Source organism: Eulemur rufifrons, chromosome 29 (assembly GCF_041146395.1).
Source record: "Eulemur rufifrons isolate Redbay chromosome 29, OSU_ERuf_1, whole genome shotgun sequence".
Classification (NCBI taxonomy): Eukaryota; Metazoa; Chordata; class Mammalia; order Primates; family Lemuridae; genus Eulemur; species Eulemur rufifrons.
In genome coordinates, this window is record NC_091011.1 from 95983019 (window position 1) to 96001016 (window position 17998).

The following is a 17998-nucleotide window of genomic DNA, read 5'->3' on the forward strand; positions in this document are numbered from 1 at the left end:
CCTCCAGGTACCTCGCAGTGGGGTGGGGTGGGGAGAAGGGGACACCCTGGGCAGAGGAGGAGGAGGGAAGTGAGAGGAGAAAGCGAGTCCAGCCCCGAGTCTAAGCAGGCGGCACCCAGCGCTATTTCACTCTCCTTCCAGGTCACACTTGGAGTCCAAAGGGCCCGGAGGGGCTGAAACTCTGAGACCCGAAAGGCCTCAGCAGTGCGAGCTGAGGTCTCTCAGAGAAGCTTCCAGCAACTCCTCTGTGCCTCCACCCCCGACCATGAGGTCGAAAAAGAGCCCCAAAGGGCCCCCCCATGATGAGGAACCAGGGCAGAGCCAGGCCTCCTGCTGGACGTGGCGGCAGCACCAGCAGGCAGGGCTCTATGGGCAGCTGATGCTGTTTCTGGAACTTTCTCTGGACAAACTTCCCTTTTTTACACTTCTTAGGGCAGGGGGGTGTCGGAGCAGAAGGGGAGGGAGCGCAGCCCCTTCTTTCGCCCTGTATCTCACACGTGCTAAACTCCGTGCAGGGGGCAGCCTCCCTCACCGGCGTGACTGATACGGTGACCCATGAAAGCGGTTTCTGGTCACTGACGCCGTCGTGTGGATTACTGGTGACAGCCAGCAGAGCTCTGGGCGGCCACTGGAGCAGGCTCAACAGTGCGCACAGCAGGCAGGAACTGCGCTGCGGCGATGACTTGCACTTCACCCCGTGCAGACCTGCCCTATGCCTGGTCACCTCCTGCTCTCGCCTCCGCCAGGAGTTCTTCGTGCCTGGCAGGGGCGTGTGTCCCTGCCCTGCCCACGCCCCAGCCCGGGGCTCCTGGCAGGGTCAGACTGTGGCGGGGGAGGAGGGGCAGGTGCTGAGGACACAGCCCCAGAACCCAGAGGGGAGAGGGCGGTTGGCCTCTCAGGAGGGGCCACGAGAACGAGCCCACACGACAGGGGCTCGGCCGGGAGCACAGAGCCAAGACCCAGGAATCTCAGGAGTTTGGACTGTAAGAACATGGGCCACCAGGCGGCTGGAAGCCCGGACTGCGCAGGGGCCTGGAGGAAGGGGAGGTCCCCGCAGGATGCTTGAAACTGAATTTCCTTCCCCTCAGCCCGAGGCTAGAGCTGGGTTACCCATCTGAGAGACAGAGAAAGCGAGATAAAGAAAGAGAGGAAGGAAGGAAGGAAGGGAGGGAGGAAGGAAGGGAGGGATATTGCTTGTATCACTCAGTTTGTGGATGCAAATTCATACCCACTGGACTTGCTTCTTGGGGGCAAAGGTGGAATCTCTTACTTGGTATCTTCCTGGGCATCTAGTGGAGACTGACAGGCAGCTGCCTGTAGGCAGAGCCGTAGAGCACGGCGGGGCTGTCACAAGGTCGGGTTGTGGGAAGGGGCAGGGCCCAGGGAGGCTGAAGAGGTTGGGGCTCGGCCTCCCTGAGGGGCTCCACACCCAGCCCACTGGGTCCCTTTCCACAGCACAAGCCCCCAAACCTCTGAGGAAAATGCAATTGTGCGGCCATTCCCGAAGGCCCGGCTCTCAGTCACTTTCCAGGTGCCATCTAGGGACCGAGATGACAAAAACGGAGTGGTGCGCTCACCTCTGAGGCAGGGTCTTCCCTCCTCTTCTCTGGATAATCAACGGGCATTTGGTTTATAGAAGCCCCGTAAAGACCTTATCCCAGGCAAGCAGTTAGGATAGAGGCCGTTTCAGCCAGTTAAGCTCGAGCTGCTAAGGGAGGAGGGGAGTGTGGAAGGGGAGCCCGTGCCTGTCCCAGCATCACAGGACCCACACGCACAACTGCCGCCTCAGACTGGCCCAGCGCTGATTCTAGCACAGCCACGTCCTCCCTCGAGGAGCAGGTGGCATCTCGGGAGAGGAGGGCAGAACAAACGTTACAGGTCGCTGGCACTCACTCGTGTGCTTGCTCAGTAAAGTTTCATTGAGCACCTACAGTGTACCAGACATAAAAGACACAGTAACAAGACACAGTGTCTTTCGTGAAGCTTATATATATATATATATGCTAGTAGGAAAGACTCACGTTGAAATGGAAAGTCGATTTCATTCTCACAAGAACTATAATGGATAAATAGGTGTGGGGGGCACAGGTCTGTTGATTAGCTGGTCAGGGAAGACCTCTGTGAGCAGGCCGGGGAGCTGGACCTGAGCGGGGAGCCGGCCACTTGGCAAGCCAGAGGCAGGACTCAGGCGGAGGGGAGCAGGCGCAAAGGCCCTGGGGCAGGACTGGTGCTGTGTGATGGGAAGGTAGATCCTTATTCTACACCGACCAAACGTAGCTGGGGAAGGACAAGGTCTATGCCCACCAGCATCCAACAGAACTGACCTTGAAAAATCAAGGCCAAATTCAAAGAAGATGTCAATTCAAGTCATAGAATTTGGAAGGATAACGCCACTGAGAATTACCTTAAACTGCCTCTCCTTTCTAAGGGAATGAGAAAATACCCGCAAGGCCACCTGAGCCACATTTTTTGATAAGTATATGATCAAGTACAGTCAATTCTCACTATCCAAGGCAGTTATGTTCTATAAAGTCACCTCGAACACCGCATTGCGAATACTGAAGCATTGGTCCTAGGGGAGACACAGGGCTAGGCTCCTGTGAGCCTCCTGGTCACAACATTTTTGTCAACTGATCAATGCATACCCTTGTTTCAGGTGTGCTTCTGTTTCGACAGAGAGTCACAGGGCTTCCCGTTTGCAGTGTGCCCCTGGGCAGGAGAGTTTCAGGGCTAAACGTCCCACCTCTGCAGAGCAGGAATGAAGAGCATCAGTGGAACACGAAGCTTTACCTCTATTTGCCAGAATTTAGACAATCTGGGGTTGGGAGGGACCCCAGAAAGCTTCTCCTGAGGCCCAGAGGGGTTGAAGCCCCCTGAGGAGCGGGGAGGACGGAGGCTACGTCACAGTGCAGCCCCTCCCCCGGCTTCTGTGTGTGTCTCCCAGAGCTGCCAGGGCACAGGGCACGGACTGCAGGCTGCAAACAACAGGAACGTTCCGTCTCACAGCTCCGGAGCCCAGAAGTCTGAGTTCACGGTGTCAGCAGCGTTGGTTCCCTCGGAGGCTGTGAGGCAGAATCTGTCCCAGGCCCCTCTCCACTTTCGGGTGGTTTGCTGGTGACCCGTGGCGCTCCGTGGCCGGTAGCAGCATCACCCCGATCTCTGCCTTCGCCTTCACGTGGCATCCTGCCCGCGTGCGTCTGTGTCCAGAATCCCCTTTCCATACGGACGTTGGTCACGTTGGAGTAGGGCCACCCTACTCCAGTACGACCACATCTGAAACAACCCTGCTGCCACATATGGTCACACTCATGTGTCCTGGGGGCTGGGACGTGGGCGTATCTTTCGAGGGACACAATTCAACCTGTAACAGGGTGCCCTTGGAAACTCTCTAAAATTTTTTTCTTCTCTGTCTACCCTCGTCACCTTCTGAAGCACTTCAGACCATGCTCCCGGGTGTGATCGTGCGGCTCTGGAGAGAGCGCCCAGCCCTTGTCTGTGGCGGGGGAAAGGCGGCCTTGCGTGTCGGTGCACCGAGATCGAGCTGTCCTGCCTCCGAGAGCGGAGCTAAAATAAATTTAATTCCAGTTCCTTCAGACCACAGTAACGGCAGCCACAGCACCTTATAATTATGCAGCACTTCCTGTCCAGGAGTGCAAGCTCTTTTTAAAACAGGTATGAAATACTGCGGCTGAGCTCATACCCCACACTCAGGAGTGGGGGCCGCACACACACCTCCTGTCTAGCTGCGTTTATAAAAGATCGTCCTTGGTTACTGGATAAGGCGGGGTGGCTGCACGGACAGACACACAGGGGAGTGACTGTGGCCCTGCTGCAGGCTGGGACCCCCCAGCCCCGGGCTCCCACCAGTGGCTCTCAGGGCAGCCTAGTGGCTGGGGTGACAGGGGAGGCTCAGGGCTGTGACAAGAGAGCTGGCCGCTCACCGTGAGGAAGACCTGTCCCACAAAGGGCAGCCTTTCCACCTTCAAGAATCGGGTGCAGCTCGGGCAGGGAGGTGTCCCAGACAGGGGCTGTGCCAAGTAGGATCTATAGGCACAGTTCCAGGGACCCGTCTGAGCTGCCTGCCAATGCGCCTAACCTTGGGGACTTGCAGGACCCAGGCCACGTCATACTGTCTAACTCACCCCGACCACTACGTGTCTTGTTTTTAAACCAGTGAGATCTCGTCAAAGTCAATCTCCACGACAGCCTCCTGTGTCATGAGTTGTGTCTTTGGCCAAGTGCCTTCTGCACATCCCGTCCCTCTGCCATGATGTCTGAGCGCTGTGTGTGCCATCTCCGCCCTCGAGACTGAAGGGCTCCCTGTCTGCCCGTCCCCCGCACCAGCCCGAGGCTGACCCTGGTCTGACGCAGCTGCACCTGCACCCGCAGGCTAGTGGGTAGACAACCACGAGAGGTGCCAGCAGATGACACGGTGGCTGCCCCCAGGCCAGCAGCCTTAGACGTCTTCCCTGACTCTCCCCAGCGATGCTCTAGCCCAGGCTAGCAGAACCAGGGTCAAGTCTCTTCACTCTGTCACCAAGAAAAAGAAGGGAAGCTGGACCCGATGCCGGGTCCTCTACCTCCAGCGGATCCTGGCCTCTGCCCCCTTCCCAGTGAGAAGCCCTTTCCCTGTTGAGGCCGGGGCGAGGAGGATGGGTGCAGGCTCCAGGCTGTCCCCAGCTGTGCCTCGACCTTCCATCTGGCCACTGTCCCCGCTGGGGCACAGGAGGGAGTGTGTGCTGGTCTGGAGGACTGTGGGTGGGACCCAGCCCCCAGGACCCCAGCCTCTTCCCCTGGCAGCTCTCTGACTTTCAGATGTTCAGGTCCTACGACAAATTCACTCAGGACTGAGGAGAGACTCAGAAGGGTTCTTGGATCACCCCCAGTAGCGGAAACAGAATAAAGTGGATTCTCCAGGCGTTAAAGGGCCCAGCTCAGCCGGTTTGCTGAGATGCCCTAAACAAGGTCACTCACCCTAAACAAGGTCACTCGCCCCGACAGCCAACGCTCATGCGAGGCTGCTATTTGTTTAAATGCAACCTGAACTGCACATACCCTCAGCTCAGCCCTGCCCTGGGTGTCGTGAGGGCTGTAAGACCACACCGCGCCCTGCACAGCCCTTTCACCTCGTCAGAGAGACGTCCCCACACAGTGGGGCACAGTGGGAGGACAGACAGCTGCATCTCATAAAGGTGACATTCTGCAGCTCACAGCCAGGTCGGGTGGTGGGTCGGGGACCCCCAGCTCACCTCCGCCTGATCAGTCACAGGAGAAAGCAAATCAGTTAGATTTTGTGTTTTTAATTAAGAAGAGAAAGTTCATTTTCTTCCAGTAATATCGTAATTTTTCTAAGAGACAGAGTCTCGCTCTGTGGCCCAGGCTGCAGAGCAGTGGCGCGATCATAGCTCACTGCAGCCTCCACTCCTGGGCTCAAACCACCCTCCCACCTCAGCCTCCCGTGTAGCTGGGACCACGGGTGCGAGCCACCACGCCCGGCAACAGTGTCACAGTCTTTGAAACTGCGTTCGATTCCATACTGGCGCCAACTCTGGGGGTGAAGGGGCAGGGAAAAGGGAAAAGCCGCCCATTCTGGACCCCAGCAGCATTCCCAGAGCGTGTATCGTGCTTCACAGCAAAAGTAGAGAAATGGTTAGTGTGGCTACAGTCACAGTGCGTGTAGCTAAAATAAATATCTTTCCAAAGATTGAAGCCGTGTTGGGAAAGGGGCAATCACAAGGCAGACAGAGGGCAGAATGTTCTAAACGTGAACCTCTAGCCTCAGCACTCTCCTCCACCTTCTTGGCAGGAGGTGCAGCTAGAGACTAAGCCCTGACACCTGTACAATTTCCCTCTGGAGGCTAATGATCCCCTAATCATGGTTTCTGGCCGCCTTCCCTTCACCCCTGCCCTTCGGGAGCCCCCTACTGCGTGGCTTGTGCCCATGTAGGGAGGATTATTTCCTAAAGCTAATCGAGTTCCCACCCCTGCAACAAACCCACACAACGGGGTGCTAATGGCACGTTTCTCCCACAGAGTAGGGACCAGAGAAGGGCAGAGACCACTCCCGGGGCAGAGCTGGTGCGGAGACTCGCTGGGAGGCCTGGGCTTTGGGAGAGCACACAGCGGGGGCCGGCTGGGAATGCACCTTTCCCTGCCCGCTCCTCCAAGGTGGTTCCTCCATTTCTAGAAGCAACGAGGGCCACACACCAGACTCCAGCCACCCCCATGGCTGCCGCACGCTCGGTGGGGTCGGCGGGGCCAGGGCGTTGCACAACTCCACAAAGGGCCTGGTGTCCCTGGACTTGGCTGGCCCCTCGCACCCTGCCCAAGCAGCCTCCGGCTGTCACCCTGGTTTCCTGGACATGTCTCACCTGACCTACCGGACACGATCACCAGGGTAGCAGGTTCCTCCGGAGCCAGCTCTGTAGACTTGCAGCTGCCAGACATTAATCAGGCCATTTCCTAATCTGCCAGGAGGGAACACATTGCGCTGCCACTGTCCCCGACCCCACCCAACCAGTGCTCCCTGAACCAAAATCCACCTAGAGAATCATTGATTTTTTTTTTGTAAGAATCGGAAAAGGAGTAATATTCTCAGTCCCGAGCCAAACACAGACTGACCAGAAGGAGGAAGGAAAACAGAAGTCAATTGACACTTGAGTGCGAGGCGGTGTGGCCTGGCACCACGGGCAGAGTGGAATTCTCACTTTGCAGCACAGGAAATGTCTGCAGCCCTGTCGTTGGCCCTGGCCCTGACCGCTTTGAGCCTCAGTTTCCCCACCTAGACAATGGGGACTGTCCGTGGCTCTGTTATTTCCCACTCAGCAAACTCGTAGCCAGTGCCTGGTAAATACATGAGTAGAATCACTGAGATTCCAACCGCAGTGGGCACACCCAGGTCTTACATTTTAATCCTGCTCGGTGGTTGAAACAGGGAACGAGGGGTCGAAGGAACACTGCCTCAGCCTCGCAGCCTCTGGGGAAGGAAGGCCTTGGAGGCCTGGTCCTGACTGGGGTGTGGCACTTCGGGCTGGAGTTCTGTCCTAGCCTGAGGGTGCTGGGCCCCAACGTGTCACACTTGCAGTGTCACTGAGCTCCGGGAGTGGCCTGTCCTCCAGGGAGAACCCTCCACGGAGCCTGGCAGGGACCAGGCCAGCCAGCTCAACGTGGCAGGGACTCACCTTTCCGTGACACCATGTGGCCCAAGACGCCACTGCAGAGGAGGCTGAGCAGGTGGCTCCCTGGGAGGTGCACCTGTGCCCCAAGGCTTCTTGGATAATGGGGATGGAGCTCAAGGGGGAGACTTGACTTCCTCCTATCCAGGCAAGCCGGGCCCAGCAATTAACGGGAATATGGGAATGCCGAAAGAGGAGTGACCGTGCCTGTCCCCTGAATACGGGCACCAGCCCTTGTAAGCATCACATTTTCTATTACGTTTGTACTCAGAAAAGTAGACTTCAAAAACAAGACATCGTCTAAGTTATTTACCAGGGGTGGCAGACTTGTCAGGCACCCCGGGAGTCATTTGTAAGGCAGCTGAGCGGCCCAGGGCCTGAGCGGGGGACAGGTGCACAGGACCCAGAAGCCAGCAACTGGCCGGCCGAGCGGCCTCTGAGACTCCCCAGGCCGGCCGGTGAGGAGAAGGCCCCGGCTGCCCCGGCAACCCTGGCTGCGAAGGCCACTCCCCGGGCACCTGCTCTGAGGCCGCAGCCCTCACAGCCCCAGCCCACAGACGCCCGTGGCTCCTGCCAGTTCGCTGCAGCAGGAACAAGAGATGGCATGGGATCGGAGTTCAGTGCTCTCTGAGGCGAGAACCCGAGTACTTCAGTCACCCGCGTGGCCCAGTGGGACGCACCAGGGCTCTGGCCCCAGGCTGGCTGCGCACCCAGACCAGGAGCCTGCCCTGCCCCCGCTGAGCGCCTGCTTCCTCGTCCGCCAGATGTGAATATTCAGTTAGTTCAAGAATATAAAGTGCAGACTGCTCGCCTATAGTCCCAGCCAACAACTAGTTTAGTTGCTAAAAAATGCTTGAAGCTCACGTATTAGCACCCTATCTGAAAACGTCCCTCTTAAGCTGCTCTGTGACCTTCAGAATTCAGGTGGAAACAGGTCTTGAGGACAGAAAATTGGTAAACTGGGGTTCCCTTCGAGGTCTAATTCTGCCCTGGCTCTGCTCGAGGGTGCGGCTGATCCAGCTCTATCCCAGTTCACTAATCTGTGCGTCTGCACAGGTGTAGGAGCCAACACATCCGGCATCTGAAATACGCACATGCAACGTGTGCAAACGCTTTCACAGTCATGCAAACACACAGGTGTCTGCACCGGCCTGAGTGCACAGACTTCTGGTCATGGACGTATGTGTTCCAAGTCCCAGCGCACCTACAAATTTTGATGTAAACTTGTGCACAGACACGCAGTCTACATAGACAAAACTCAAAGGCCCACGTGGCCAGAACCTGGAATAAAGGTGGCATCCAAAAGCAAATGGCACCCAGCAGTGGGACTGTGTTTCATGTCGTAATTTCCCGAAGCTGATACATGTCAGACACCTCATTCTAGTTCGTGGCTTCTGCAAGGAGCTGGTGGCCTGCCATTCCTAAGGACTATGGTGTTGAAAAGTTTTTGAAGTCAGGCTGCACCATCACATGGCTATAGCTGTGGCTAAGTTTTTCAAATTTCTTGGCTTTGTTGTTTTCCCAAAAGTCTCATAAATTATGTCACACACACACACACACACACACACACGCACACACACCCCCACACTGATTTGTGGAGTGAAGCGGAAGTGATAGCTTGTTGGCAGATGTCTGCTGGTACTTCCACTCCCAGGGCAGCATATCTGAAGTGCGTGTTGGGATCTGGGACGGCACAGCCTGATCTCTGTCCACACTGGGGTGAGGCCTCCTGTGTGGTTTGGATGGTTGGCCCCTCCAAACCTCATGCTGACATTCAGTCCACGGTGTTGTAGGCGGGGCCTGGAGGGCGGGGTCTGGGTCATGGGGCGGATCCTGCATGAATGGCCTGGCCCCGCCCGTGGGAAGGAGCGAGCTCTCACTGTATTAGTTAACAGACAGCCGGTTGTCTAAAGGGGGCTAGCATCCCCTCCTCCCTCTCTCGCTTCTCTTGCTCCTCTTGCCATGTGACACACCTGTCCCCCTTTGCCTTCTGCCTTGACTTGAGTTCCCAGAAGCCCTCACCAGAAGCAGATGCTGGTGTAAAAGTTCCTGTACAGTCTGCAGAACCACAAGCCAAATAAGCCTCTTTTCTTTATGAATCACCAGCCTCAGGTATTTTCTTTATAGCAATGTAAACGGATTAACACACCTCCCAAGGAAGTTCAGGCAGGAACTTGAGGCTGCTCATTACCAAACAAATCAACCAAATAAATTCATTTCGCGTCAGCTGACCCAAGTCAGGAAGACTTGGACCCCATTCAAAGCATCTGGACTGAAACCTACACTCTCTTCAGTGAAGCACATTTGGAAGCTCCTCATCCTCCTTCCGTCTGCCACCCATGGACATCCCATGGCAGAAGGCACTGCTGTCCTCAGAGCCAGGCCAGGGAGCGTGAGGTGGAAGTTCACAGTAGCCAACGAGAGCACACGAGGGAAGGGACAGCAAGAAACCACACAGCCACGTCCCATCAGTGGCCATGGATCAGAATCACTGGGAAGCTTGTACAGAATTCAGACCCCTAGGCCTCCCCTGGGCCTCCCGACTCTGGGGCAGGGTTTGCGGAATGCAGAGTGCAGGTGGGGGGAGCACGGGGAAGAAGCAAGCACTGGAGTCCGTCTCCTCCCCCTCCTCCAGGCCTTTCCAGAGGGTTTGGGAAGCCCCTGGGAAGCTCTCGTCTTACACTCTGCAGGATGGAGAAAGCATGGGCCTGGAGGTCCCGGCAGCATCCTCAGAGACCTACTGGTGACCCCAGGCAGGCCAGCACTCTTCCTGGGTCTCAGCTTACTCCTCTGCAAAATGGGGAGATTGTACTAGGTTATCTGCTCTCTAACAATCCCTCCAGTTCTCAGCTTCTGCCATTCTGGGAAGTCACATGGGCAGCAAGTCAGAGGGGCTTCCCAGAAGAGGCGGAGAGGACCCGGGATGAAAGGGGCAGCCGAATTTGGGGGGCAGAGATGAGAGAGAAAGGAGAGTGGGAAACCTTCTACCCAGGTGAGGGCAGCTGTCAGAGAAGTGCTTCTCAAACTCCAGGCCCTTCTCCACGAGTGAATCAGAAACTTGTTTTAAGTTTTTGAAAAGTGAAATAGAAACAGAACAGACAGTATCGCAGTCCTGGCATACAGTAAGCCCTACAGAAGCGGAAGTTGTTATTATGGTTGTTGTTGTTTCTGTGGTTGGTCACGGCCCAGAAGTTTGAAATACACTTACGTTCTGACGCTACTCAGTATCTATTTCCCACTAGAATGTAAGCTCCAGGAGTTAGGGATTTTTGACCGTTCTGTTGTTAACTATTTAAAGCCCCACATCTAAAATAGTGCCTGGCATGAGGTGAATGCTCAATAAACATTTGTTGGATGAATGAATCAGTATTGTTCCATGAAAGTTTTGTCTCATTTATATGTGTGTGTGTGTGTGTGTATTTTTTTCCCTCTTGGGCCAGACTGCTTGGGTTGAAGGTCTGGCAGGTGAACTCTGTGCCCAGTCTAGGTGTGTGACCTTGTGCCAGGCATCAAGCTCCCCAGGACACAGGGGCAATCAGGTCTGGGACCCTGACAGCTCAGCTCACACACAAGGCACAGGGCTCACCCCTGATCATGCCACTTTTCAGAAGCCGACACGCTGACCCGGCCAGCGCTCTTCTCCATGTGTGGGACGTGTTGCTATTTATTCGTACAGTTTATGGGGAGCCGTGTGGAAGGTTTTCCATTTCTGCTAGTCTTAGGATGTTTCTTTTAAAAGTAAATTTAAGTTAAAAAATTGTACTTAGATATGAGAAAAAAAATTGTGCAGGTATGAATGCACATTGGGACTACTCCATCCCATAATGCCACCTCTGTCCCTGAGGGACACCTTAACCCAGCACACTAGAGGGAGACAGCATTTCAGACCCTGCGTGCGTGTATGCACGTGTAGATATGTATGTGTGTGTGTGTGTGTGTGTGTATTCTTCCACTTATCTTTGTAAAATGAATTCTGCTCTTATAATCACCATAGGATTCAACAAATAGCATGTTCTAATACACTTTTCCAGAGCTGGATCCTAGAACGTTTCCACGACTGCTCTGTAAAACACGGTCGTACTGAGGAGGGGAATGTTCCACCAGAGCCTACATTTGGGAATGACATCCAGTTGTTTTACAAAGGGATTTGTGTTTTAATGACAGAAATGTGAGTCCGCACTTGCCTATTAAATTGTCAGCAAGATCACCAAGGCTCCTAATAAGAACCGTGGCACGGGGGTAAAAGGTTGGTTTGAGACTGCTAGGTAATGGCTGGGGCCTGCAGGGAGTGCCCAGGAGGGAAGAAACAGTTCTGGAACCTCCCAGTGACTCCACCAGGACCTTGCAGGAAGATCTCGGCCCTAAGTGGGGGCCCCTGGGCCCCAGTGTCCCTCTCCGCACACGGCAGCATCCACACGCCAGACAGCAGCCTGTGCGGCTGAGATGCTGCTGGCAGAAACATTCCTCCCTGGCCAAGCATCCAGAGGAAGCCCCGGAGCCGCTGGTTGGTTCCCTCTGGCCAAGCGGTGGGTGTCGTCAGCTGGCTGGGGCCATAGAGTCCCACCACGGGAAAAGATGCTGGTCAGGTGAGTTGCTCTTAGCTGGCTTCTCCTCCCGCGACCAGCTCTGTCCCTTTTTCCAAGCCACGTTCTTGCAGGACAGTGGCTTCTGAGCTCTTGTTCCTCTGTCTCCCTCTCCAGAAACGTGCACCCTTGAAGCCGGAGACCCCGTGAAGCTCCCCCTTGAGGCTGCACCCTGACCTTCCCGTCCCTGTCCCTGTCCTGGGGCTCTGCTCATCCTCTGAAGACCTGGATCCTTTTTCTCCCAGCACAACAGCAAGCTCCCGGGTAAACCCAAGTGTCAAAGCGCCGCCGTGCTCTGGGTGCTGGCCTAGCCCCACTCCCTGCCCAGCATATGAGTCTTTCTAAATGGCTTTCTTCTAGACATGGTACTCTTCTCCTCTGGGATGTCAGATCAAGAGGAGACCACCCCTCGGAGATTGGCACCTGCCTCATCTAGGCAGGCGAGGCCGGCAGCTCACAGGGGCCCCCAGAGCTGATGGGGCGCTTCCTCCCAGCCCCATGAACTGACGTCCTGTTGAAGCTGCCACGGGAGTATTTACACGGCAGCAGGCGGCAGCACCACAAACCAGGGCTACTCTTCCAGAGAGCTGGTCGTTAAACCGTTACCGGCAGCCCTGAAACCGTACTGCCCAGGGATCTCTCCACTCATCTCCTGGGCTGTGAAGTCAAATTGCAAAGATGAGGCTGACGAATTCAGCTTTTGTGCATGGAGCAGATGAAACCTTGGATAAATACTGCTACAGTCTGAGTGTCTGTGTCCCCTCCAAAATTCATGTTGAAACTTAAGTCCTGATGTAACAGTATTCAGAGGTGGGCTGGGAGGTGATCAGGTTGTGAGGACAGGGCCCTCGAGGACTAGTGTTCTCATAAACAGGCTGCAGGGAACTGGCCAGGCCTCCTTCGGCCCTTCTGCCACATGAGGACACAGCGTTCATGGAGCTGGTTTGGAGGCAGAGACCAGGCGCTCACCAGACAGCAAACCTGCTGGCACCTTGACTTTCCAGCCTCCAGACCTGTAAGAAATAAATTTCTACTATTTATAAATTACCCAGTCTTGGGTATTTTGTTATAGTAGCTTAAATAGACTAACACAAATGCCACATATCTTTTGATCTATCTAAAACTCAGAAAACAAAATGAAGGATAATAAAAACTTTAACAATTAAGTTCGAATTCAGTTAGCACACATCATCTCGTTTGATCTTCACAGCCAGGAGGCGGAGGCAGGTAGGTGGAGCTGCTGAGCGGAGGTGGATGGCCCAGGCCCGTCCAGGCTACCACTCCCACGGCTCCTCTTCCCAATGGCGTCCGCAGGGTGTTCTGAACAAAAGGGAATCACTTTAGGAAGTTTAGGAACTTGTGATCCCAGAATTAAGGGCCATGGTGGAAACCACGAGAAGGCTGTCTGTGCTGGGGCTGAGGAACAGGCAGAGGCGCTGCAGGCCTCGGGACACAAGCTGCGTGAGGACAGGGTTTTCTGATGAACATTCTTTGGAGAAAGTTTCTGGCTGGGGTGGGCTCTCTCCCACGGGGGTGCTCTGGCAGTGCTGGCCACACTGTTTTCCCTGAACTTGGACCCTCCCTTCTGCAAGAGTGCATGTGATGTCAGGATGACTGATGGGGAAGGTCACAGTCGACTCTCTGTGCCTCAGTTTCTTGATGTCCCTATTAGTCTCTATGTCCAGAAGGACAGGAGAGGTGAAAGGAAACACAAAACCTGCCATATTTGTTTCCTGGGGCTGGTGTAACAGTCCCACAAGTGCGGGGCTCAAAACGGCAGAAATCCATCATCGCACAGCTCTGGAGGCCAGAAGTCCAAGACCAAGGTGTGGGCAGGGCTGTGCTCCCTCTGAGACCTGCAGGGCAGTCCTTCCCGCCTCCTCCAGCTCCTGATGGTCGCTGGCACTCCATGGGGATCCCCGGCTTGCAGCTGCAGCACGGCAGTCCCTGCCACCTGGCCTGCTCCCTGTGTGACTGTCTTCCTTCTTCCTGTGAGGACGCCAGTCATACCGATCACCGTACTCCAGGATAACCTCATCTTAACTAACTATATCTGCAAAGACCCTATTTTCAAATAAGGACATATTCTAGGGGTGGGTCTTCCATGTATCTCTTTGAGGACAAAACTCAGCCCAGAACACTGGCTCTTGCTTGCGTGCTCCAGCCTGGGAAGCCTGCTCCGCGCTCGGCCCCCAGCGCTCTGCATGTCCCACAGGGCTCCGTAGCTGTGCGTGGAGAGGCACTGCGGGGCTGCAGGTGCCTAGGCGTGGGGACTCTGGGCTCGGGAGGGCAGTGGGCAGCCCCTGGGCAGGCAGCACCAGTGAGGCTGAGACCCCACATCCCCACCAACCGAGGGGCCTGAACACAGGCAGCTCAGTGTCCACAAACTGGGGCAAGAGAAGGGCACTGGGGAACCTGAGTGAGCCTTGTCCACACCGGGCACTTTTCATAAGGACCCTGGGACAGTGGGTGTAAACAGGTGGCTCTAGGATAAGTCAGGGGGTGTGGTCCCCTTACCACTGGGGGGTTTCTCCTGGAAAAAGCCATCAATGTGCCTGTTGATTTAGATCGGGAAGTAACTGATCGGCTAATGTGATATCACCTCATCTTAGAAAGGGAAGAAATGAACATTAGCCGGAAGAGTAATTTGTATGCTCTGGCTCGGAATAATCTCATTTGGTGGGTAGTCCTGTCATCGTGGAGGTGCGAAACTGAGGCTCAGAGAAGTCCTTGCCCCAGTTGGGTAAACCAACACCAGCTTACACTCAGCAGAGTCGTCCCGAACCTGCACTTGAACTCAGGTGGGTGGATTCTAGAACCCCTAAGTTCTCCTACACTCCCTCCCATGCACCGCACCTCCACCATCCCGTGTCCAGGAAATATGTCCCCTGTGCCCCACCCACCTCCCCCCATTCCCGCCAGAGACCAGAGACCGATGCTCTCGGTGTTGGTTTGCAGTAGGCAAATCGACTCAGTTCAGTGAGTTTTAACTCAGTGTCTGCTTTAATGCCAAAGATCTAATCCACACCCCCTGCCCTGCCCCCAGATGCTGACGGCCTTACTGAAAGCCAAGTCTGACAACACAGAATAAGACGTCCTCAGTGAGCTGCCGCCATTTGACCTAGGCCAGGGACTCTCCCTCCCAGGCTGCGGCCGGCAGAGGTGTCCTAGTCCTCAGCCCATGAATGGGAGAAGCAACCAGACCAGCTCACAAGTTCTCTGGAGGTTCTGCCTTCTCTTGCCTGAACCTCTGTAGCTGAGAATCGAGCCTCCTCCACCCTCACTCCCAAGACAAGGGTCACCTAATGTTCCTAACAGCTCAGTAGGGAAATATCGCAAAACAAACACACACGAGGCAATGAAAAAAGAAACACAAGCTCATGCCAGAGTTCAGCTTGGTTATGACAATAAATTGGTGCCTCTTCCTGTGAGAGGCCAAAACCACAACTTTCCGGAACTAGAGTGAGTTTTCCTGCTGTCAAAACGCACTTGGGCATTTTGCTAAGAACGAGTTTTCCCGGTTTGAGGCTGGTGAGTGTGGGGCCTCCGGCCAACAAATCGCTCTGCTCTCGCCAAGCAGCCTCGCCTTTTCTGGAAACTTCTCGTTCCCCCTGCTGTGGGCGCCTCTGCCAATGACGGTGGCCCTGCGTCTGGGTCCTGGACCCGAGCACCACAGCAGGCCGGTGCGGGAGAGCCGTTTTTCCTGACGCTGTGACACGTCTGTCCAGAGTCTGCTACAAATGGAAATTTCCACGTTTCCCTGTTCAGCAAAAATCACAGGCTTTCGGTTTCGTCATCACTGTCAAGATGTTAACCATTAACCCCGACACCCAGGGGAGCACACTCCGGCCCGGCTCCGCACGCTGGTGAGCTCTAACGGTACCAGACGTGGGCGCTTCTGGAAAGCGGGCTGGGAAGCCTTCCTTCCCACAGGTGCCCCTCCACACCGCACGTCCAAGCGCCTCGGTCTGTCTTGCCACCCTCTGTGGGACGCGCACCTCCGCCCCACGCCTCTGAGACACACGCGCCCCCTGCACGCCACTGCCCCGTGAGTCCACACGTGAGCCGGCTGTGGGGGCAGAGGAGCCCTCTGCGGGGTGGGGACTGAACATGGGACGGGAGGCTCGTGCCTGTGTCCTTCACCCCTCCCTCCGCATGCCTAGAACACCTGCCTTGACGCAAACTGTCAGAAAACACCACTCAGTGACCGCGTGAGCGCACAGATGTGTGGAGTCCAAGCCCCCGCACAGACCTGTGCACTACGTGAGGCGCCGGGACAGACTGAGACAGCGGTCAGGGGCTCCCCGGGGGCAGGTGGGGACAGAACTCTCATGAACATGAGCTCCGTGGGGGCAGCAGGCTCGTCTGCCCGTCGCTGCCGCACTCCCAGTCCCGGGGCCTGGACACGGGGCGAGCACCTCGGCGCTGGTCTGCACGTGGGGCTTGGAGCGCCGAGAGGCCACGGCACAGGCTGAGAAGGCAGCCTGTGGGATCCAGAACTGCCCCAGGAGTACAGGGACCCCAACCCCAGATGCCCGCGGGTCCTGCAGGAACACAGTCACCTGGAAGTGCTCCCATCCTATAGAAGGACTGGGAGGGGGTCCGGGAGGCTGCGCCCCACAGCCACCCGCCCAGACCCTGCACCCCACGAGAACCCGCTCAGATCTGACATGCCCTCCCCGCCCTGGGGCTCGCGCCTCTCGTCCATCTCACGACCTGCACGGCAGCAGTCAGGAGAGGGGACGCCTGCGCTCACACGCAGTGACCCTGCCCGGCCTGGCTGCGGCTCAGCGGGCTCCCCAGGACTGGCAGTTCCAGCCGGGACTCAATGTAATTTCACCCTCCAAAGGGGGACAGCTGCCCCCAGCAGATTCCCAAGAGTTCCACGCCTAAACCTTGTGTCCCCGAATTCGGTACTAGGTCACTGTTTCCCGTGTCCCTCGCAGAGCCTGGCCCCTGGGAGATGCTGAGGTGACAACTTTTTCTCTTAAACTTTTTAAAAGTGGCTGTGACAGGCCAGCAAGGACCCAGTGCGGGCAGAGTGCTGCCCACGGCGCTGCGTCTCGGAGGAGGAGGAAAAGGCCGCAGCTGGATTGATGCCGCCAGAGCCCAGAAAAGGGAGGAGGAAACGGTCAGTTTCAGCAAAGGGGGAAAAAGTCAAAATGACAGGTGTGTTTGCAAAATAATTTACATTTTTTAAACTTAGCTGTTTAAAAATGATTCTTCGATATGCATGTTCATAGGATAATTTTGACAATTTTATGTGATGGATGGGTCAGATATTAGGCTGAACTCTGTAAGATTATAATTTTTGAGGTTAAAAAATGGCCAAATATTAGATATTCCACGTGGTTTAACCTAATATTATCAACCACTTTTCACGGCTGAGGAAGCAGGGCACAGAGAGGAGAAAGGGTGGTTACAGCTCGAACCCAGGCCCTCCCCACTAAGCCACACTGCCCCCCACGGAACCCAGGACAGCTCCTGGCCTGCCCTTCACTTACAGCAAGGAAAACTGGAACGTCGGCCACGCCTGGTGGCCTGCCTGGGGACAATGGGTAATTAGCCAAGACCCCAAAGGCAAACCCGCTCCTTTCACCCGAGCAAGCCCCCACCCTGCAACCACCGCACTGTGCCCACCCTGGGCCAGAGCACGGGCCTCTGTCCCCAACTGCTGCTGTTTATTGCTCTAAAAATTGCCCCAAAAATGAACCGCCAAGGAGTTTATACAGTATCCATGTATCTCTACCTACATGTCTGTCTCTCCACACACACGCACACACACGTGCACACACGCATGCACCCATGACCCTTCCGCACTTAAGAGCACGCGTCCCAGGACGCTGCCTGTGAGCTGTGAGGGTGCAGAGGTCCTCGGGCTCCATCAGGGCTGCACGGGAGGCCCGTGGCCCGGGGGCCTCTGCCCAGGGTGTGGCCCTCCCCGAGCACCACTGTGTGCTCCTTCTGGCACGTCACGGACACGTGCAGACAGATTCGGGGTCCCCAGGGGAGGAGCTGGGTGACATCCCCGAGGGCTCTGGCAGTGGGAACCCAGCCGCCCAGCACACTGACACACGGAGCCCGAGGGCTTCATGGTTATTATAGGCCAGCTCGGCAAGGGTAGGCTTGAGTGACGTCGTCTCAGTGCACACAGCTGTGCTGGGGTTGGAGCTCAAGGCACAAGGATGGGCACAGAATCAGGGTGCCTGGTGTGTGTGGCACACCTCCTATGAGTCCCAC

The 17998-nt window shown here is 55.9% G+C and overlaps 1 protein-coding gene across 7 annotated transcripts in view; it reads right to left on the reverse strand.

The window, feature by feature from the left end:
* Positions 1-17998, reverse strand: part of PRKAG2 (protein kinase AMP-activated non-catalytic subunit gamma 2) — a 251486-nt gene that overhangs the window by 215324 nt on the left and 18164 nt on the right. The window lies entirely within an intron of this gene.